The sequence below is a fragment of the Scyliorhinus torazame genome, chromosome 9 (assembly GCF_047496885.1).
Source record: "Scyliorhinus torazame isolate Kashiwa2021f chromosome 9, sScyTor2.1, whole genome shotgun sequence".
Taxonomy (NCBI): Eukaryota; Metazoa; Chordata; class Chondrichthyes; order Carcharhiniformes; family Scyliorhinidae; genus Scyliorhinus; species Scyliorhinus torazame.
Window position 1 is genome coordinate 70141309 of NC_092715.1, and position 22545 is coordinate 70163853.

General features: G+C 45.1%; 1 protein-coding gene across 6 annotated transcripts in view; it reads right to left on the reverse strand.

Moving 5' to 3' along the window:
• arhgef28a (Rho guanine nucleotide exchange factor (GEF) 28a) overlaps positions 1-22545 on the reverse strand; it is a 680059-nt gene that overhangs the window by 76796 nt on the left and 580718 nt on the right. The window lies entirely within an intron of this gene.

Here is a 22545-nt window from a genome sequence, read left to right on the forward strand (position 1 = left end):
TTGGTGCTGTGGTTATTAGGAAATTGCATTGAAGACACACTCACTGACTTGACCGTTCGTGTGATATAACCAAATTTCATATGATACATCATCCCAGGTCATCAGGACTAGACTCCTGGCATTGACCTCCGTGGCAAGCTGCTCCCACTGACTTTGAGTGTGTGTCTGGAGGACTTTCTTAGCTCCCCTGTGTATAAAGAATCTCTACCGCCTCATGCAAGACTTCCAGGGTAGTGCCCGAAAATCTTGTTCCCTCAAAGGTTACGCTACTTGTCACTCTTTCCCAGCTCAGATTCACTCAAAAGAACAAAGAAAAGTACAGCACAGGAACAAGCCCTTTGGCCCTCCAAGCCCGTGCCGACCATGCTGCCCGACTAAACTACAATCTTCTACATTTCCTGGGTCTGTATCCCTCTATTCCCATCCTATTCATGTATTTGTCAAGATGCCCCTCAAATGTCACTATCGTCCCTGCTTCCACCACCTCCTCCGGTAGCGAGCTATGCCCCCTAGTAATTGACTCCTCCTTCCTTATTTAAAAAAATTAAATTTAGAGTACCCAATTCATTTTTTCCAATTAAGGGGAAATTTAGCCCCTACCTTGCACATTTTTGTGTTGTGGGGGCGAAACCCACGCAAACACGGGGAGAATGTCTCAGATTCACTCTTTGTATAACTCACAGCAAGTGCTCCATCCACAATACACCTGCCCTTTAAGTAGTTCAGGTTAGCTTTAACTGCAGGTAGGAAGGTATGATTTTGGGCTCCTTGCTAATGTCTGTAGCCAATTGGTTCGAGTTGGCCGCATGCAGCAATCATGCTAATCAGTAGTTAGGACAAAAATGGTCCACTGTCTGCATGTCAATCAACAGGCGTGGGTTAATTACACATCACAATCCCTGCGCCTGTTTTTGGAAACTATTCAATTTGGTGCCCCCATTTAGGATACAATGAGCTGACACTCAAATGAACGAACAGCTTTAAATATAGCCCACTGCTGCTGACAATAGACATTAACTGATCAATTATAATTTCTTTGCTACAGGGAGTTTATAAAGTACTTCTTTTCATGCAGCATCATTCCTGCAATTGCTGAAAGATCAAACACATTTCTTCACACGCCCACTAATTGTTTCACTTTCCACACCTTTGCCAGTTTTAGCTTTGTGGGAACTTGCCTCAGGGTTCGTGAACATTATTTTCCCATTGACTGTACCCAAGGACACTGCACCTCTGCTGTCTATTTACCTAAAATAATATGCAGGTTTAAACAGAAAGAGGCAAGTCATGGATTTAATGAAGAAGTTTTTAATTGAAAAGATTTTTTTAAAATGTCACTATAATAATCAGCTATTTTGTGCCAAACTAGAAAGATTCTATCTAGCTCACATATGGAGAAGACTTCCTGGAATTAGTTCCATGAAATAAATCCTGCCTTTTGCATGCAATTATTGGTATTTTGTTTCTTGCACGTACTTACACGGCAGGTAGAAACACACCTGCACCATCACGTGTCAACCCACTTGTTCTGAAGCCAGACTAATGATCAAATAGTATGTGCTGTGATTGAAAAGTTGCAACATATTCTTATTTATTGTGGTTTCTATAAACTTTTGGTAGGGATACTGGGCCACAGTGCTTTGCAATTTGACCTACATTCCGTAGAATGTCTGCAGTGCAGAAGGAGGCCACTAGGCCTATTGGGTCTGCACCGACCCTGCAAAAGAGAACCGTACCTTGGCCTGTTGTCCTGCCCTAGCACATAGCCCAGCACATTGACCATGGCCAATTCACCTAACCTGCACATCATTGGACTCTGGGAAGAAACTGGAGCATCGGTTTGGCCCATTTGGCTCATCGCGTCTTCATCGACACGCCAAATGAGCACTCTGCCTATTTACAAGTGCCCACACCTACCTATCCCCATAATCCCAGAATCTAACCTGCACATCCCTGGACACTAAGGGGCAAATTATCATGGCCAATCCACCTAACCTGACATCTTTGGACTGTGGGAGGAAACCGGAGCACCTGGAGGAAACCTAGGCAGACACGGGGAGAACATGCTAATTCTGCACAGGCAGTTATCCAAGGCCGGAATTGACTCAGGTCCCTGGTGCTGTGAGGCACTGTGCCACCATGCCACCCCTTTCCTTGTAGGCAAGGATGTTGGGGGGATCGCAAGGGGGTGATGAACTTCTTCGGAGGTTTTCCCACTCCATAATTTGACTGAAACTGTGACTATGATACAATGGTATAGCCCCATGGAAATCCACCATCAGTATGCGTGCTTCACCATTCAGATGAAACAACACTAGTTGAAATGACCATTGAATTATAATGCATTAAATTTTTTAGATTATATTTTAAAAGATGTCATTGCCAATAGATCATACAACACTATAATTTAAAAAATAATAATGTATGGGATGTGGGCATCGCTGGTTAGGTTAGCATTTATTGCCCATCCCTAGTTACACTTCAGAAGGCGAGTTGCCTTCTTGAACCGCTGCAGTCCCTGAAGTGTAGGTACACCCACCGTGGTGTTAGGGAGGGTGTTCCAGGGTTTTGACCCAGCGACAGTGAAGAATATATTTCCAAGTCAGTGCTGTTTGTGACTTTGAGGGGAACCTCCAGGTGATTGGGTTGTCAGGTCGTTGCTTGACGAGTCTGTGAGTTAGCCCTCCCAGCTTTGGCACAAGTCCCAAGATGTTAGTAAAGAGAACTTTGCAGGGTCGACAGCAGGGTTTGTCATTGTCATTTCCGCTGCTTGGCCGATGCCAGGTGGTCCGTCTGGTTTCATTCTTATTCCGTGTTTTTGTAGCGGTAGTGGCTTGCTAGGCCATATGAAATGAAAAAAATGAAATGAAAATCGCTTATTGTCACAAGTAGGCTTCAAATGAAGTTACTGTGAAAAGCCCCTAGTCGCCACATTCCGGCGCCTGTTCGGGGAGGCTGTTACGGGAATCGAACCGTGCTGCTGGCCTGCCTTGGTCTGCTTTCAAAGCCAGCGATTTAGCCCTGTGCTAAACAGCCCCTGTCAGAGGGCATTTAAGAGTTAACCACATTGCTGTGGGTCTGGAGTCACATGTAGGCCAGACCAGGTAAGGATGGCAGATGTTTTTTTTATGTCAATCATTTGTTTCATGGTCATTATTAGACTTTTATTTCCAGATATTTTATTGGGTTTAAATTCCACTACCTGTCGTAGTGGGATTCCACACAAGGTCCCCAGATCATTACCCTGGATCTCTGAATTACTAGTTAAGCAACAATACCACTACCTCCCCATATAACTGACAGAGCAAATATTCAATTTATAGGTTCCAGTTTAGATTCAAGGGTTACACTTCTAATAAAAGTGACTGCTGGAACTTTTACAATGAAATACATTTATCACATGATGACAGGTGATGTCAATCTTATTTGAATTATAACAACCTCAATTGCTAATACTTCAGATCAAGATCATAAAAGACAACAGGGATCATACACAATATCTATGCACCTTTTCAAACTATTATACATATAGTCAGTGCTTCTGCTTGTAAAAACTGCAACATCAATTTTGCAACTGACCAAGTGTCTCACAAACCATGCATAGAATTATAGACGTCTACAGTGCAGAATGGGGCTATTCGGCCCTTCTCGTCTGCACCGACCCTCTGAAAGAGCACCCTACCCAGGCCCACTCCATCCAGGTACCCCCACCTAACATTTGGACACTGTAGACTTTAATTCTAGCTTGATTTTTTGTTAAGGCCTTGTAAACTTGAGTTGTTTCTTTCAGTGAAATGTGTACCTGTAACCCCAGATCCCTTGGGCGGGATTCACCGTCCCGCCGTGCCACATTTCTGGTTCAGCACGCCGGCGAGATGCTCCGTTATGCCGGCTGGTCAATGGGGTTTCCCATTGTGAGGCAGCCACAGGCCGTCGGGAAACCCCTAGGCTGCTGGCAAAATGGAGCATCCCGCCGGCGGAGAATCCAGCCCATTGTTCCTATGTACAACCAGAAAGTATGTTATGGAATAAGAGATCGTGAAAAATGACCCACTGCAGCTAATACATCTAACATCAGCTGTTGGTTTGGGCAAAGGGACCGGAAATAAGTGCTCGACCTGCAATTTGCATATGCAGTCAGCCTAACACTAAGTACAGGCATCCATCTTGGATGCCTATGCAGGAATCCAAATAAATATTGCGGGAGTGCATGCATGTGTTCATTCCCATGTCAGCCCAAATATTGGTTATGGTTCCTTTAAAGGATCCAGGGTGTCTTAGGGGTCCGTTTTGTGCCTGACCCCATTTTTAGGCTTTTATGTGAGTGATCCATTAGTTATAGCCGTCTACTTATCTCTGCATCTTTATTTACTCGACACAGTCTAACTAACACATGCCTTTTCTACTCTGTTGTGTCAATATACAGGAAAGTACCTGTGAGATGTGACATTATGCATTCAAATATTGATGATAACCATCTGACAGGAAGAAAGATAAGTTTCATGAAGCAGAAGCAAACAATCCAATGCCTTCATTTGAACTTCTGGGTCTGCTGATAACAGCACATCTCCACAGCCAATGCACAATGATAAGCTACCTACTTTTAGTATAAGCTTCCTCATTCCTTAAATATAGTCCATTTCTGCATAACAATTAACAGGTAATTATCTTTAAAAACATCTTCAAACGTATAATTGAATTGCAAATTCGATGATGATCTTTGCCAAATGCGTGGGCTATGCCCTGTTCTGGTTTCAGAGACACCCAGCTGGTACAACATTGGAAATAATTATGCAAGAAATTATAAAAAGATCCCATTGTTGAAGTTACAACAGAAAATGCTGGATAAACTCAGCAGGTCTGGCAGCATTTGTGAAGAAATAGATTTAATGTTGCGAATCCATATGACCCTTCCACAGAACTGTTGTAGGTCTGACACAAAAGACAGCAGGAAGAAGGCTTCCAAATGGTAAACAGAACTTCATTTAAACTGTGAGCGCACTTATGGACAAACTAATGTAATTTATTGTCATATAAGTGAACTTTACCAAAACAATACAATAATTGAAGTTGGCTGCCGCCATGAATTGATTTGGAGATCAAATTGGAGCATATAAATGCTACCCTGAAAATGCAGATAAAGACATGAGTACATTATTATTACACATGAATCACTCCAGTTAGCAGCCTACAATATAAAATGATGATAAAGCTGCACCAAAAAAAGAATCCAAAGAAAATACTGTAGATGCCGTAAAACTGACATAAAAGCTGAAAATGTGAAAAATGCACACCAGATAAGGCAACAACTTTGGTGAGAGCTTTCATCAACCCGAAGTGTTAAATCTGTTTCTTCCTCCACGGCTGCTGTCTGGCCTACTGAGTATTTCAAGCATTTTTTTTCTGTTTTTACATCAAAAGACTGGAAATGGGCATTGCATCTGTAGGCTAGGCATTAGCTTTTACTTGTAGAATTTTTACCCGTTAGAGCACAAGTGTAGAGAAAAGAAAATGGGGGCTGGTTTAGCACAGGGCTAAATCGCTGGCTTGGAAAGCAGACCGAGGCAGGCCAGCAGCACGGTTCAATTCCCAGGCCAGCCTCCCTAAACAGGTGCCGGAATGTGGCTGTGGTGTTGGGTGCTCTGAGGTACAGACGAACCAACACGGTTGCGATTGGTACAACGCAGTTTTATTCCAACTAGTTATTTACACATCTGACTTGGTACTCAGCACGTGGTGACAGTGTGAGTGTCTTGTTAATGAGGTCCTGGCCTTGTCCTGTCTGACTGACTGTTTGGAGGTGTCGTGTTTCTTGTCTTATACTGTGTCTGCTCTTGTCTGCGATTGGCTGTTGTGTTGTGTGTGTTAATTGGTCTGTCTATCATGATGTGTGTGTTGTGATGTGTGTTGGAATATCATGACAGTGGCGACTAGGGGCTTTTCACAGTCACTTCATTTGAAGCCTACTTGTGACAATAAGTGATTTTCATTTCATTTCAGTCCGAGAAACAAGAATGGTTTTTGTTTTGAAAATATTTTTATTCAAGTTTTTGATATTTTAACATTTTGAATGTACAGCATAGCAAAGAAACAAAAACACAAACCCCCAACCCCCAGCCCTTCCCCCAAGTAATCTCAATCAAACTCCCTACTTTGCTCCCCCTTAACAGCTGACGGTAAACAGCCCAGAGCATCAAAAATAAGAAGTAAAGCAGAATTAGCATTAAAGCTTTAATTTATATACCGATCCAAAAATTAAAATGGTGAGTATAGACGTGTGGAAGAAAGAAGGACACAAAAAAGTAAAAGGTGAATAAGGACATGTAATTTTTAAAACATTCAGGATAACATTAATATTACAATCCGAAGGCTATTCGACATGTGTGTAGCTTTATCGGTTAAACAATAAAGGCTTCACTCTTAACTGATAATGTAAAAATAATGTCCTGGAACCAAAATACTCTTCGAGTGGTGGTGGTCAAAGGGTTAAAATTCAAGCTGTCGAATTGAGCTCTGAAAGGAATCTTCACCTCCATTGGTGAAGTATTTGAGGAATTTATAAAGGTTTAGCCGCATTCACCTCCAATAGATCAAACAGTCAAGACTTCCTCAGCCAATAAGGAGTGACCAAAATTGCTGTTCTCGCTCCCCCCGGCCATTCCGATCTTGCGTTTGGTTCTTTGATTTTGCAAAACATGTGGAGAATCCACACATAATCATTCTCTCCCAGGCGGTTGACAGACCAGCAAAGGTTGGGCCATATTCTTGCAGAAATATCTTGGCAGCAGTTTACTCTGGAGAGTTTCCAGGAATTCTAACCACAGGTAACCAACCAGTCAAAGATTAGCTGGACCGTGTCAAGGAAAATGCCAAACTGACGGCTGTTCTAACTCTTTTTCGCACTATCGGCAAGCAGTATTCATGAGAATAGTGCTCTTTTATTCCTGGAATTGTTTTTTGTTTACTTATCGAGATGAGAAGTTTCTTCAGAGGGTGGTGAAACTTTGGAATCCTCTACCCAGAGGCCTGGGTCGGCTCAGTCATTGAGTATGTTCAAAGCTGAGGTTGCCAGATTTCTAGATACCAATGATATTTAGAGATGTTGGGATAGTGTGGGAAGGTGGCATTGAGATAGCAGAACAGCTCGAGGGGCAGAATGGTCTACTCCTGCTCCTATGTTTCTACATTACGCAATACAGAAAAGCGATAGTGACAGGAGACTCAATGGTTAGGGGAACGGATACGAGATTCTGTGGTCGTAAACGAGACTCCCGGAAGGTATGTTGCCTCCCGGGTGCCAGGGTCAGGAATGTCTCGGATTGAGTCTACAGGATTCTTAAGGGGGAGCAACCAGAAGTCGTGGTGCACATTGGTACCAAAAACATAGCTAAGAAAAGGGATGAGGATCTAAAAAGTGATTTAAAAAAGTTAGGTTGGAAGCTAAAGATCAGGACGAGCAGAGTAGTAATCTGAGGATTGCTACCGGTGCCACGTGCTAGTGAGGCAAGGAACAGAGAGCGAGTGCAGCTGAACACGTGGCTACAGGGCTGGTGCAGGAGGGAGGGCTTCAGATATGTAGATCAGTTGGATGCCTTCTGGGAAAGGTGGGACCTGTACATGAAGGACGGATTGCACCTAAACTGGAGGGGCACCAATATCCTGGGCGGGAGGTTTGCTAGAGCTCTTCAGGAGGGTTTAAACTAGTTTGGCAGGGGGATGGGAACCAGAGCCACGGATCAGAGGATAGGATAGCTGTTGAAGGAGCAGAAATAGTATGCAGCGAATCTGTAAGAAAGGATAGACAATTGATAGGGCAAAGTTGCACTCAATGGGAGCGGTTACAGTGTGTCTGTTTCAATGCAAAAAGTATCAAGAATAAGGTATATGAACTTTAGAGCATGGATCAGTACGTGGAACTACGATGCTGTGCCCATTACGGAGACATGGATTTCACAGGGGCAGGAATGGTTGTTAGATGTTCCAGGGTTTAGATGTTTTAAGAATGAAAGGGGATGGAGGTAAAAGGGGAGGGGGAATGGCAATGTTATTTAGAGAGTGCATCTCAGCTGCAGAAAAGAAGGTAGTCGAGGAGAGGTTGTCTTCTGAGTCAGTATGTTTAAGTATGTTTGTTTAAGAAGGGTAGCAGGGATAATCCAGGGAACTATAGGCCGGTGAGCCTTAAGTCAGTGGCAGGGAAACTTTTGGAGAATTCTTTGAGACAGGATCTACTCCCATTTGGAAGCAAATGGACGTATTAGCGAGAGGCAGCACCGTTTGTGAAGGGGAGGTCCTGTCTCACTAACTTGATAGAGTTTTTCGAAGAGGTCACAAAGATGATTGATGCAGGTAGGGCACTGGTTGTTGTCTATATGGTCTTCAGTAAGGCCTTTGACAAGGTCCCTCATGGTAGACTAGTACAAAAGGTGAAGTCACACAGGATCAGGGGTGAGCTGGCAAGATGGATACAGAACTGGCTAGGTCATAGTATGCAGACAGTAGCAATGGAAGGGTGCTTTTCTGATTGGAGGGTAACTAGTGGTGTTCCGCAGGGATCAGTGCTGGGACCTTTGCTGTTCGGAGTATATATAAATGATTTGGAGGAAAATGCAACTGGTCTGATTAGTAAGTCTGCAGACAACACAAAGGTTGGTGGAATTGCGGATAGCGATTAGGAATGTCAGAGGATACAGCAGGATTTAGATTGTTTGGAGACTTGGCGGAGAGATGGCAGATGGAGTTTAATCCGGACAAATGTGAGGTAATGCATTTTGGAAGGCCTAATGCAGGTAGGGAATATAGAGTGAATGGTAGAACCCTCAAGAGTATTGACAGTCAGAGAGATCTAGGTGTACAGGTCCACAGGTCACTGAAAAGGGCAACACAGGTGGAGAAGGTAGTCAAGAAGGCATACGGCATGATTGCCTTCATTGGCCGGGGCATTGAATATAGGAATTGGCAAATCATATTGCAGTTGTATAGAACCTTAGTTCGGCCACACTTGGAGTATAGTGTTCAATTCTGGTCGCCACACTACCAGAAGGATGTGGAGGCTTTAGACAGGGTCCAGAAGAGATTTACCAGGATTTTGCCTGGTATGGAGGGCATTAGCTATGAGGAGCGGTTGAATAAACTCGGTTTGTTCTCACTGGAACAACGGAGGTTGAGGGGCGACCTGATAGAGGTCTACAAAATTATATGGGGCATAGACAGAGTGGATAGTCAGAGGCTTTTTCCCAGGGTAGAGGGGTCAATTATTAGGGGGCATAGTTTTAAGGTGCGAGGGGCAAGATTTAGAGGAGATGTACGAAGCAAGTTTTTTTACACAGAGGGTAGTGGGTGCCTGGATCTCGCTGCCGGAGGAAGTGGTGGAAGCAGGGACGATAATGACATTTAAGGAGCATCTTGACAAATACATGAATAGGATGGGAATAGAGGGATACGGACCAAGGAAGCGTGGAAGATTTTAGTTTAGACGGGCAGCATGGTCGGCACAGGCTTGGAGGGCCGAAGGGCCTGTTACTGTGCTGTACTTTTCTTTGTTCTTTGTTCTTTTATATGGGTGGAAGTCAGAAACAAGAAAGGAGCAGTCACTTTATTGTAAGTTTTCTATAGACCCCCTAATGGCAGCAGAGAGATGGAGGAACAGATTGGGTGGCAGATCTTGGAAAGGTACAGAAGTAACCTTGTTGTCATGGGTGACTTCAAAATATTGACCAAAACCTCCTTAGTGCAAATGGTTTAAATGGAGCAGATTTTGTCAGATGTGCACAGGAAGGATTCCTGACTCAATATGTAGATAGGCCAACTAGGGGGGAGGCCATATTGGATTTGGTGTGACAACAAACCAGGCCAGGTGTCAGATGTCTCGGTGGGACAGCATTTCGGTGACAGTGACCAAAACTCCTTGACCTTTACCATAGTCATGGAGAGGGATAGGAACAGACAGTGTTGGAAGGTACTTAATTGGGGGAGGGGAAATTATACTGCTAATAGACAGAAGCTGAGGAGCATAAATTGGGAACAGATGTTCTCAGGGAAATGCACAACTGTAATGTGGGAGTTGTTTAAGGAGCACTTGCTGTGAGTGTTGGATAGCTTTGCCAAGGAAGGAATGGTTCGGTGAAGGAGCCTTGGATGATAAGAGAAGTGGAGCTTCTAGTCAAGAGGAAGAAGGAAGGACGTTCTGGCCTTTGCTTCCCTGGTAGCCTGGAGACAGATATCTTTAGCTTGGAGGGACTCAAAGCCCCCAAAGTCGGAGACCTGGCTATCTGACATGGCTAGCTTTCTCTGTTTGGAGAAAATCAAGTTCGCCTTGAGAGGGTCACTGTTAGGGTTCGCTCGGAGGTTTGTCGACTTCTTTGCGGCAAATTAATCGTCAGTAGAAGGGGGGGGGGTTTAGCTTAGTTTTGAGTAGGGGGTTAGTAAAGGTCAGACCTGTAAGGGAGGAAGATGGCTTTTGCACTATGTTTATAAATTCATGTACATTGTTTATTTTGTTGTTGTTGTAAAACCATAAATACCTCAACAAAATGTTTATTTTTTAAAAAAGAGGAAGAAGGAAGCTTACTTAAGGTTGAGGAAACAAGGATCTGGCACAGCTCTAGAGGATTACAAGGTAGCCAGGAAGGAACTCAAAAATGGACTGAGGAGAACTATAAGGGGGCATGCAAAACTCCTGGTGGGAAGGATTAGGGAAAACCCCAAGGCGTTCTACACTTATGTGAAAAATAAGAGGATGATCAGAGTGAGAGTAAGGCCTATCAGGAATAGTGGAGGGAACTTCTGCCTTGAGTTTGAGGACGTAGTGAAGGTCCTAAGTGAATATTTTGCTTTCGTATTCACTAGAGAGAGGGACCTTGTTGTTTGTGAGAACAGCATGAACCAGGTTAATAGGCTTGAACAAGTTGATATTAAGGAGGAGGACATGCTGGAAATTTTGAAAAGTATCAGGATAGATATGTCTCCTGGGCCAGACCTGATATATCCAAGGTTACTACAGGAAGCGAAGGAGGAGATTGCTGCACTGTTGGTGATGATCTTTGCGTCCTCACTCTCCACTGGAGTAGTACCGGATGATTGGAGGGCGGTGAATGTTGTTCCTCTGTTCAAGAAAGGAATAGGGAAATCCCTGGGAATTACAGACCAGTCAGTCGTACGTCTGTGGTGAGCAAAATACTGGAAAGGATTCTGAGAGATAGGGGCCGGGATTCTCCGAGCCCGCGCCGGAGAATCGCCAGGGGCATGGGAAATTCCCGCCACGGCGACCGGAGAATCGGCATCAATCGTGCCCGTGCGGAGGCAGCTCCCCGCGACGATTCTCCATGGTGACCGGCCGAAATCCCGCTGGCGTGGTTTACATCTGGTACCACCCGGCCGGAGCTTGGACCCACGGCCGCTGTGGTGGCCCTGGTGGGGGGGCGGGGGAATCTGACTCTGACTCAGGGGGAGCCTCAGTGGTGACCAGGCCCGCGATTGGGGGCCACCAATTGGTGGGCCATCGCGATCTGGGGGGGGACCTACCTTGCTCCGCGCGAGCCCGCTGTGTGGTTCCGCCATATCGGTAGAGCCCACGTTGAAGTGGGCCGCCACACGCATGCACGGACCTGCTTGCAGCCGCCGTGCGCATACGCGGCCGCGCAGTCTGGACAGCAGGGCCCCGCAGGCAGCCAGAGCTGCGGGACGCACGCCGGGGTCCTGCTAGCCCCCTGGAAAATGGAGAATCACCCTGAACCTTCGAGGAAAAAGTCTGGAGTGATTCTCGTGCGTTTTCTGGCGGGTGTGGGGACTTAGTCCCCAAAAGGGAGAATCCCAGCCCGATTTAAGATTATTTAGAAAAATATAGTTTGATTAAAGATAGTCAGCATGGCTTTGTGAGGTGCAGGTCATGCCTCACAAGCCTCATTGAATTCTTTGAGGATGTGATGAGACACATTGATGAAGGTCCGGCAGTGGATGTGGTGAATATGGATTTCAATAAGGCATTTGATAAGGTTCCCCATGGTAGGCTCATTCAGAAAGTTAGGGGGCATGGGATACAGGGATATCTGGCTGTCTAGATACAGAATTGGCTGGCCGAAAGAAGACAGCGAGTGGTAGTGGATGGAAAGGATTCCGCCTGTAAGTCCGGGACCAGTGGTGTCCCGCAGGGATCTGTTCTGGGACCTTTGCTCTTTGTGGTTTTTATAAATGACTGGGTGTGGAAGTGGAAGGGTGGGTTAGTAAGTTTGCCGATGACACCAAGGTTGGTGGAGTTGTAGATAGTGTCGAGGGCTGTTGCAGGTTACAACAGGATATTGACAGGATGCAGAGCTGGGCTGAGATGTGGCAGATGGAGTTCAACCTAGATAAATGTGAAGTGATTAATTTGGGGAGGTCGAATTTGAATGCTGAATACAGGATTAAAGGCAGGATTCTTGGAAGTGTGGAGGAACAGAGGGATCTTGGGTCCACGTACATAGATCCCTCAAAATTGCCACCCAGGTTTTTAGGGTTGTTAAGAAGGCGTATGGTGTGTTGGCTTTCATTAACAGGGGGATTGAGTTTAAGAGCTGTGAGGTTTTGCTGCAGTTTTATAAAAACCCTGGTTAGACCATACTTGGAATATTGTGTCCAGTTCTGATCGCCTCATTGTAGGAAGGAGTGGATGCTTTGGAGAGGGTGCAGAGGAGATTAACTAGGATGCTGTCTGGACTGGAGGGCATGTCTTATGAAGAAAGGTTGAATGAGCTAGGCCTTTTCTCAATGGAGTGAAGAAGGAAGAGAGGTGACTTGATAGAGGTGTACTAGGTGCTGAGAGGAATGGATAGAGTGGATCGCCAGAGACTTTTCCCCAGGGTGAAAATGGCTGTCACAGAGGGACATAATTTTAAGGTGATTGGAGGAAGGTATAGGGGAGATGTCAGAGATAGGTTCTTTACACAGAGAGTGGTGGGTGCGTGGAATGCACTGCCAGCTGGGGTGGTGGAGTCAGAGTCATTAGGGACATTTAAGCGACTCTTGGACAGACACATGGACAGCAGTAAATTGAAGGGGTATAGGTTAGGTGATCTTAGATTAGGATAAGTGGTTGGCACAACATCGTGGACTGAAGGGCCTGTACTGTGAGGTACTGTTCTATGTTCTAATACTGTGAATAGCAAAAGTGATCCCATGTGTTCTTATCCACTTTGTAATATGCTACTGGCATTCGTATCACTTCAGAATGCACTCTATCTAGTTGGAATTTTACGCAATGAATGACATGATCAAATTTAAAGTTTGTAAACAAAATCAAAACCGCAAATGGAGATCAAAACCAAGAGAACTGTAAAGCGGGCTGCCGATTCGCTGTAACTCATTTTACACGGTCACACAAACTCAGAATTTATGCCCAAGAAGTGGATTTATGTGCTCCACCCAGCTTTAAATGGTAACGCTCCATCTATACCTGATTCTTTGCAGACTTTAAACAATGTTTTATGTTAAACTAATTGAAATCACAGACACTTTTGGTATATCTTCTCAACTTTGTCAGTCTTACTAATTTGTGTCGCAATTTTATACTTGGCATTCTGGCAACTATTAGTTAAGGAAAACATAGAATTCTAAACCCATAATTTTCTCTCAGTAAATTATATTGTTAATATATAAAGCTTCTGAAACATGAGTGGTAGAGGGGCTTTGATCGCTTTGATTAGCAGTAGAAATTTTCAGACTCATTAAAGGCCAAATAGGTCAACTTCTCGTAATAAAGTTGGACACAATTTTCATTATTATGTGTTGCATTCCATTGGATGGCTCAACCTCACACTCGTTATCAACTATCATGTGAAAGAGCAGAAAATGATAGATTGATAGTTCAGTAGTGACAGAGCGTAATTGCTACATAGCTAATTATAGCACAACAGTGCAGACAGCCAGGATTGTTGCAGCACCCGTTTGGTATGAAGTTGTGCAAGGCCAACTCAGTGAGATCAGGTTAATATACCATTCCTTCTAGTTCATTGGTATCACTGTCACCTCAGAGTTGGAAAATTGTGGATTCAAGTCTATTCCTGGATTTAAGCACATAATTCAGGAAGCCATTTTAATACAGTATTGAGGGACTATCACCTTGTTAGGGTTGTCATTCAGCTTAAACATAAAACTATGCCCTGTCTGCACAAGATCCCACAGATCTATTCAAAGAAGCCCAAGACAATGCTCCCTGCATCCTGGTCAATATTTATCACTCAACCAATACCCCAAAAAACAAATAATCTGGTCATTCTTCCATGTTCTTGTTTGTAGAACCTTGCTGTTTGCAAATCTGCCGCCACGTTTGCTGACAAAGCAATAGTGACTACAGGCCATATTTACTTCAGTGAGGCGGGAGACAGGAAAATCTCTCTGTCCTGGCTATGCCCGTCCATCTTTCTTTCATCCCGAGGAGGCAGGCATGGGCTGGGGATGGGCTTGCTGACTTCGAAAGAAGGCGAATTACAACAGATTAGAATATTCGCCTCTGTCTGGTGGGTCATGGCTCAATTTGTATGGTTGCTTAGCCCTCTATCCCTCACCCCTTCCACCACCCTCCCACATATCCCTTTATAACCTCTCATGTTCCCTCAATGACCCATAATATCTCCCATGCCACCTCCAGCCCCCCTCATATCTCCCATGCTCCTTCCATGCAATTTCTCCCATACATCCTCCATGCATTCTTCATACCCACTTATCAGTATTCACTAGATACAGAACTCATGAGCCAAATAATAACAATGGCAAATCTTTAAAATATTGCTGAAGTAAAAGAAAATCGGGTATTTAACATTCTATTTGAATAAAACTGCTCCCTTTACAATCTCATGAAAACGTCAATCAAATGTACCCAGTGAAACTCCCATTGAAGAAAGTTTTAATCTATTTAACATCTCCTAAATTTGGCCATATAAACACATGGACAGCCACTACAAAGATATTTATTACAATCTTATAAAACTGCCAATCAAGCAAAGTTAGCAGTCCCCTTTGCAGTTGTGTTAACTAGCCATATTGGGTTAGGTCCATTCTTGGAACTTAGCCAAGCGTTCATAATGAGGCCATCTGGCAACTGTATGAACAGAAGCAGGCTGAGCAGAAGGTCCAAAATCTGTTTTGCCAGCTAACCTTATTATGATTGCTTAGCTGAGTTCCAAGGGTGACTAATAGACTCAACCCCTCTGGGGCTTACACAGCTGCAAAGGGAACTGCTAGCTTGTTTAATTTATAGTTTTATGAGATTGTAACAATGTTTTTATTTCTTTGAAGTGGTTTTTTGATGCCGGTTTGTTTATTTGTACAAAATTAACAAGTATTAAGTGGATTAAACATTTCGTCAATGGGACTTTGATTGGCTGTATTTGATTGTCAGCTTTATGAGATTCTAAAAGCATAAATTTTTTTCAAGCGTTATTATATGGTTCATAAGTTTTCTACTGAGTGGATACAGCAAATCCTCATTTTAACCCACCCTGATTAATGTTTATTTTAAAAGTTGTTTTTCTGAATTACAGTGCATGCATTACGTGTCATCGCGCATTGGCCCGTTATTGTTCGTCTGACACAAGTCCAATGACATGGTTGGTGGCATTGTGGAGAAAGGTGTTTTGCACTCGAAGGAGCTTTGATTACAAAAAAACAGAGGAGAAGTTCTGAAGAAAGAAAACATCCAAAGCAAGGATTTTTTTTTTTTGCAAGCAAAAAGTTGAATTCGGTCTGCTCATCTCTGAGACAAGGCCCATTTCTTGACTCAAGCTGATTCCAACATTGAAGCTTCAGGAGTGCCTGCTGTGGGTGAGGCACAGAAGCCATCGCAGTCAGTAAGAAAAAGTACAGTACTTTACTGCTGTAGGTATAGCAAAATTGCTTTCCTTGTCTCAGCATGTTTGGGTTAAAAATGCAGGGTGTGCCCTTCAGAAGGCTGACTCCCTTCTTCAAATTGGAAGCAAGAGAAGCAGAGGAACCATTTTAAAACCAGAGAGAGCCCCACAGGCCCACAATCACCACAAAAAATCATGATGCGTCTCCCACGCCATGGTTGGGTGCACACCAACATTCATCCCCCTCAACTCCAGTAGTGTTAGTGGCAGCACCGTCTCATTGCAGCTTCGGGTGCCAAATCCAACTTCACCCATGTGGAAGCCAAAAGCTGATTCATCCTTACAAAACAAAAGAAAATGCACAAAACCCCAGTCCTAAGGGAAGTTACATAAATGCCACAAAACGCAGCTAAACTCCAATCCAGGCCCTAGGCAGAACCAAAATCATTCCAGACAAATGTAAAGAGAGGGTCACGTTCGGATTACGATCAAACCGGCAGGGTCTCCCAGAAAAACAACCTCCTCAACAAGGGGAGAAGAAAATATCCAACAAGGGAATGAGAGTCAAACGCTCCTCCCACATTCCAAACCCACTCATGAAGAGAGAGAAACCCAAAACGGAGAAAAAGAAAAAAAAAACAATCTCAAGGGAAAGTCCGAAGGCGCAATCGCCTCCAGGGAAAATAAATCTGCCCAGGCCATCACAAGATAAAGAAGTGAATTCTTAAATTCGCAAGTATAAAAAGAAACAAAATAAATAATTAACGCCAAAAAGAAAAAGGAACCCAAAACAGATTAGGTCTAACTGGGGTGGGGGGCTATCTTCAATCTAAGCGAGGACTGAACTAATTGTACCAACTGAATCACCCACCCCTCTCCCTGACCCCACTCAAACTCCCCAATAACCAAAAGGAGTAAAACTGTGAACACATCACATTTCTCATAACTGACTCAGTCTGATTCTGCTACATCAGTATAGTCAAGATATTCAATGATACAAGCCATCACGCTCACATTTCACACCTCAACAGGCAGCAACGTCCAGGATTACAGAAGAACCGCAGGGCAATTTTCAGGATGAAGACATCTTTCATGTTGCGCAAGAAGACGGAGAATAAGACAGGATCAATGAGCATGCTTCAGGATCTCTCAAGGATTCCAACAGTTGAAGCATGAGACATCATCACATCCACCATGCCGTTTCACCAATGCCCAGGCAGTCCACAACCTAGGCCCCAGCTGGGGGAAATGAAGTGTTGGACTTGGGTCACTTCCAGCCCCTCACGACAAGCATCATAGACATAGACATAGAATTTACAGTGCAGAAGGAGGCCATTCGGCCCATCGAGTCTGCACCGATGAAGAACAGGACAATAAAGGATCATTGACGAGCGGGCCAGACCCACCCCTTGTCTCAAAGATAGGGGGCGAGATTCTCCACTCCCGCGCTGGTTGGGAGAATCGCCTGGGCCGCCAGGATTTCCCGGGACGCCGGTCCGACACCCTCCCGCGATTCTCCCAAGCGGCGGGAAGGCCCGGTCGAGTCCCGCGGGCCGGAGAATCTCCGGAGACCCCCAAAATGTCGATTCTCCGGCACCCCCGCTATTCTCAGGCCCGGATGGGCCGAGCGGCCAGGCCAAAACGGCGGGTTCCCCCCGGCGCCGTCCACACCTGGTCGCTGCCGTTGGGAAAAGCGCGCGAACGCTGGGGGGCGGCCTGCGGGGAGCGAGGGGGGATCCTGCACCGGGGGGTACCTCAAATGTGGGGTGGCCCGCGATCGGTGCCCACCGATCGTTGGGCCGTCCTCTCTGAAGAAGGACCTCCTTCCGCGGCCCCGCAAGATGTGTCCGCCATCTTCTTGTGGGGCGGACTTAGAGCGGACGGCAACCACGCATGCGCGGATGACGTCAGGTACGCGCCGCCAGCTGCATCATCTATGCGATGCCGCCTTTACGCGGGCGACAAGGCCTGGCGCGTGTAGATGACGCGGCCCCGATCCTAGCCCATTGTCAGGGCCTGAATCGGTCGGGATCGGGGCCGTTTCGCGCCGTCGTGAACCTCGACGGCGTTCACGACGGCGCTGCCACTTCGGCGCGTGAGTGGAGAATCCCACCCAGGATACATTGTGCTCCATCTAACCTGATGCATCCAGCCTCCAAAATAGGATTATCAAAGCATGGCAGCCAGTTTTCAAACTCAATAGGGAACTTGCCTCCCATTTCTCACCAGGACACGGGCACAGGGACACATCCTATCTGGCCCTCATCTCTCGAAGCAGACAGAATGAACGATACACCATGCAGCAGGATTGCGACAAAATGTAGGTGGGATCTGACCAGGGGAAAATGCTCCCTTGAGTGCAGGAACCTTGTTGATCCTCTACCTTCTCATAAAAGTACCCACAATTCTTCAAAGTGAGTTTTCATGGCCTGCACCGCAGAGCCAAGGTCTTCAGCCAAGATAACAACTTAGTTGCCATTAATCATCCAGATGCACGCAGCACCACCAGGGCGAAAGCCTGTTCAGCAGCAATGTGCCACTGCAGGCTGGGCCCCACCCCAGCCCACTCTGACCGCCACAAACAAATGAGGATTTCATCTCGGCTCTTCCTCACAGAAACACCAGCTAGGAACTTCCAGGGACGTAGCACATGCCATGTAACCCATAAAAATACTAATATGAAGTGTGCATCAGGATGAAATGATGGATTAAAAGAGCTCGGGGAAACATGACCACTCCTATGCTCACATCGCATGACCCCCAGAGAAAGGACGTTAATACATCTGAACCTTTACACTGTGGTCAATTTAATGGTCTAAGTAATGGCAGAATCCTCTAATCGTACACTGCATTGAAAATATACTCAAAGCCATACAAAAGCCTTAAACACACAATTACATACTTAAAAATGTTGTCATTTTTTCCACAGTAACTTCATTGGAGTGTTAATGTAAGCCTATACATTATAAAGATTATTATTATTACATCAGCTAAACATCTTTAAACTAACCAATCAAAAGGTCCCCAGGTTAGGGTTCCGCCAAGGTTCATGACTCCTTTGAGGAGCCATGAAGCACATCTCCTGCAAATGCTGGCTAACTCCAACAAAAGTCAGTGGGATCTGAAATGCTGACCCCAGCAACGGGGCCGGGAAAGTCAGGATTGCTGCACGTTAATGCTTCGCTATTTGCACCCTTACGAAGAACTGGCAAAAAGCTATGGGAGATTGGAATGGGGCAGGAAATTGGGAATTGGGTCCCACCTGCCACTTTTAAAGTCCTCTTGCGTCTGGTCTGACAATGACAGAGGCATGAAAATGTGTTCTTCTGAAAAGTAGTTCATTGGCTGTAAAGCTGTGAGGGGAATACTGAGGATGTGAACAGTATTGCAGCAAGTTTGTTAATTCTTTCTGACTTCACTATAAAGTGATCAAATGAGGTAACGATGTCAGATGAAGCCAATTGTGTACCACTATTCAGCACTACTTTATGAAACAATAGGGAAAGCTCAGAGAACTATTCATTCTGACATGTACAAACTTGGATTTGGATTTGGATTTTGTTTATTGTCACATGTACCGAGGTACAGTGAAAAGTATTTTTCTACGAGTAGCTCAACAGATCATTAAGCACATGAAAAGAAAAGGAAATAAAAAGAAAATACATAATAGGGCAACACAAGGTATACAATGTAACTGCATAACACCGGCATCAGGTGAAGCATACAGGGGTGTAGTGTTAATCAGGTCAGTCCATAGGAGGGTCGTTTAGGAGTCTAGTAACAGCGGGGAAGAAGCTGTTTTTTAGTCTGTTCGTGCGTGTACTTCTAACTTCTGACAAATAATGTATAATTTATTAAAAAACACTGAACTTCAATATTCAAGAAGGGATAAGATCATACCACTGAAGAATATAAGCAAAATACTGTGGATGCTGCTAGAGGTCAGGACAATACCACCTCCACACCAGCCCATCTGTCTTTTGTTCTTATATTTTGTTGCAGTCTCTCACAGCTACACTTTAATATCTAACACATTCTTCCTCCCTTCTGATCCTGCGAAGAGCCAAAAGGACTCGAAACATTAACTCTGCTTTCTCTCCTTAGATGCTGCCAGACTTGCTGGGTTTTCCCAGCACCCTCTGCTGCCACCGAAGAATAGTTTAGCAGTTCACTGTACAGCAATCTTAAAAGCTGTACTCCTTTGTCAAATAGGAAATACAGTGCAAAATATTTGCAATACAATAATACAAGAAAAATGGAAACAAAGAGTGTTTACACTTATATAGCACCTTTCACATTGCTTTTTTTTTATTTCCGGGGAGGTGGCAGCATAGTGGTAATGTCACTGCACTAGCAATTCAGAGGCTCAGGAGAATGTTCTGGGGACATGGATTCAAATCCCACCATGGCAGCTGGCAGAATTTAAATTCAATTAATAAATCTGCAATTAAAATCTATTCTACTGGAGGTCGTGAATCGATTGCTGTAAAAATCCATCGGATTCTTTAATGCTCTTTAGCGAAGAAAATCTGCTGTCCTAACCTGGCTGGTCTACATGTGACTCCAGACCCACAGCCATGTGGTTGACTCTTAACTGCCCTCTTAAATGGCCCAGCAATGGCCTAACAACTACAAAGTCAAAAAAGGAATGAAACTGGATGGACTACCCGACATCGGTATACAGCACATCCAGCCATGTCGACCTTGCAAAGTCCTCCTTACTAAAATCTATCATGCCCCTAGCCAAGCTGCCTCAGCGCAGCTACAATACTGACACCTACTCGGCAATGTGGAAAATTGCTCAGTTTTGTCCTGAATACAAAAAGCAACCCAAATCCAACCTGGTCAATTACCACCCCATCAGTCTATTCTCGACCATCAGTAAAGTCATGGAAGGGATCATCAATAACGTTATCCAGTGGCTATTAGCAATAATCTGCTCACTTGATCACTTTGGGTTCCACTAGGTTGACTTAACTCATTGCAGCCCTGGTTCAAACATGGACAAAATAGCTAAGCTCTCGAGATGACCTGAGAGTGACTGCCCTTGACATCAAGTCAGCATTTGACTGAACGTGGCAAAAATGAGCCTTATTAAAATTAAATTTAATGGGAATTAGAAAGAAAACTCTCCTAACACAAAGGAAGATGGTTGTAGTTGTTGATCATCTCAATCCTGGGATGCTACTGCAGGTATTCCTCAGGGTAGTTAGTGTCTGGCGCAAACATCTTCAGCTGTTCAACCTATGACCTTCCTTCCATCATACGGTCAGAAGTGGGGATGTTCGCAGAAAATTTCACAATATTCAGCACTATTCACAACTTCTCGGATACTGAAGCAAGTCTGTTTCCAAATGCAGCGAGACCTGGACAATATTCAGGCTTGGACTGATGAATAGAAGCAACATTTGCACCTCTCCAAGAAGAGAATCTAACCATCTCCCTTTGTCCTTCAATGGCATTGCCGTTACTGAATCCCGGATTATTAACATCCTGGAGTGGGTTACTGTTGACCAGAAACTTTTTCTTTAAATTTAGAGTGCCCAATTCATTTTTTCCAATTCAGTGACAATTTAGCATGGCCAGTCCACCTACCCTGCACAACTTTGGGTTGTGGGGGCGAAACCCAAATGTGCAAACTCTACACGGGCAGTGACCCGAGCTGGGATTGAACCTGGGACCTCGGAGATGTGAGGCAGCAGTGCTAACCACTGTGGCACCGTGCTGCCCTGTTGACCAGAAACTTAACTGCACCTGCCATGCAGTGGCTACAAGAGCAGGGTTGAACCCAGGAATTCTGTAACTGAGGAGATGCTAATGGTGAAGATGGTGCAATCATCTGAGAAATACCCATTTCTGACCTTTTGATGGCAGGAAGGCCATTGATGAAGCAGCTGAAGATGGTTGGGTCTAGAACACTACCTTGAGGAACTCCTGTAACAATGTCTTGAAATGAAATGATTGACGTCCAGCAGCTACAAGCACATTCCTTTTCACCAAGTACGACTCCAACCAATGGCGAATGTTTCCTGCTTCCCATTGACATCAGCCTTGCGAGGGCTTCTTTGTGTCCTCGTCACTCAAATTCTGCCTTGATTTCAAGGGTAGTGATTCTCACCTGACCTCTGGAGTTCATTCTTTTGTCCATGTTTGGGTCAAGATTGTAATGAGGTAACGGGTCAGGCATGATTTAACTAAATGGTAACAAAGTCTCATAGCGAGCGCATTTAGTCACGTGTTTTCCAGCGCTCACAGCACCGGAAAATACAACGCTATCGAACGGCACTCGGGTTCGATGGGGTGCCTTAGTGGGGAATGCGCAGCTGAGGCCACACATAGCCCATTTTCTGCACTGAGGAGGTCTGCTCGCCGGAACTCCACAGTGTAGCGAGAGATCGGGATGTACTTTTTATCTCTGGAGCCCACAACGTGACCCCCACCCCTCCCGAAGCCGCAATTCACTACGAAGGGGCCCCTCAGCACCCACCCCCCCTCCCTTACAGCGGTCCCTAGCCCAATTGCCATCATGCAAAAAAATGCCAGGTTGGGACCTTGGCAGTGCCACCTGGGCAGTACCAGGATGGCACCCAGGTGGCACTGCCAGGACATGAGGCTGGCACTACCAAGCTGCAAGTGCCAGCATGCCCAGGTGGCACCAGCAGTGCCAGGGTGCCACCTGGGGGCCTCAGATCCCCTGGGAGACCCTTACAAGTGCCTTTCTGTCTGG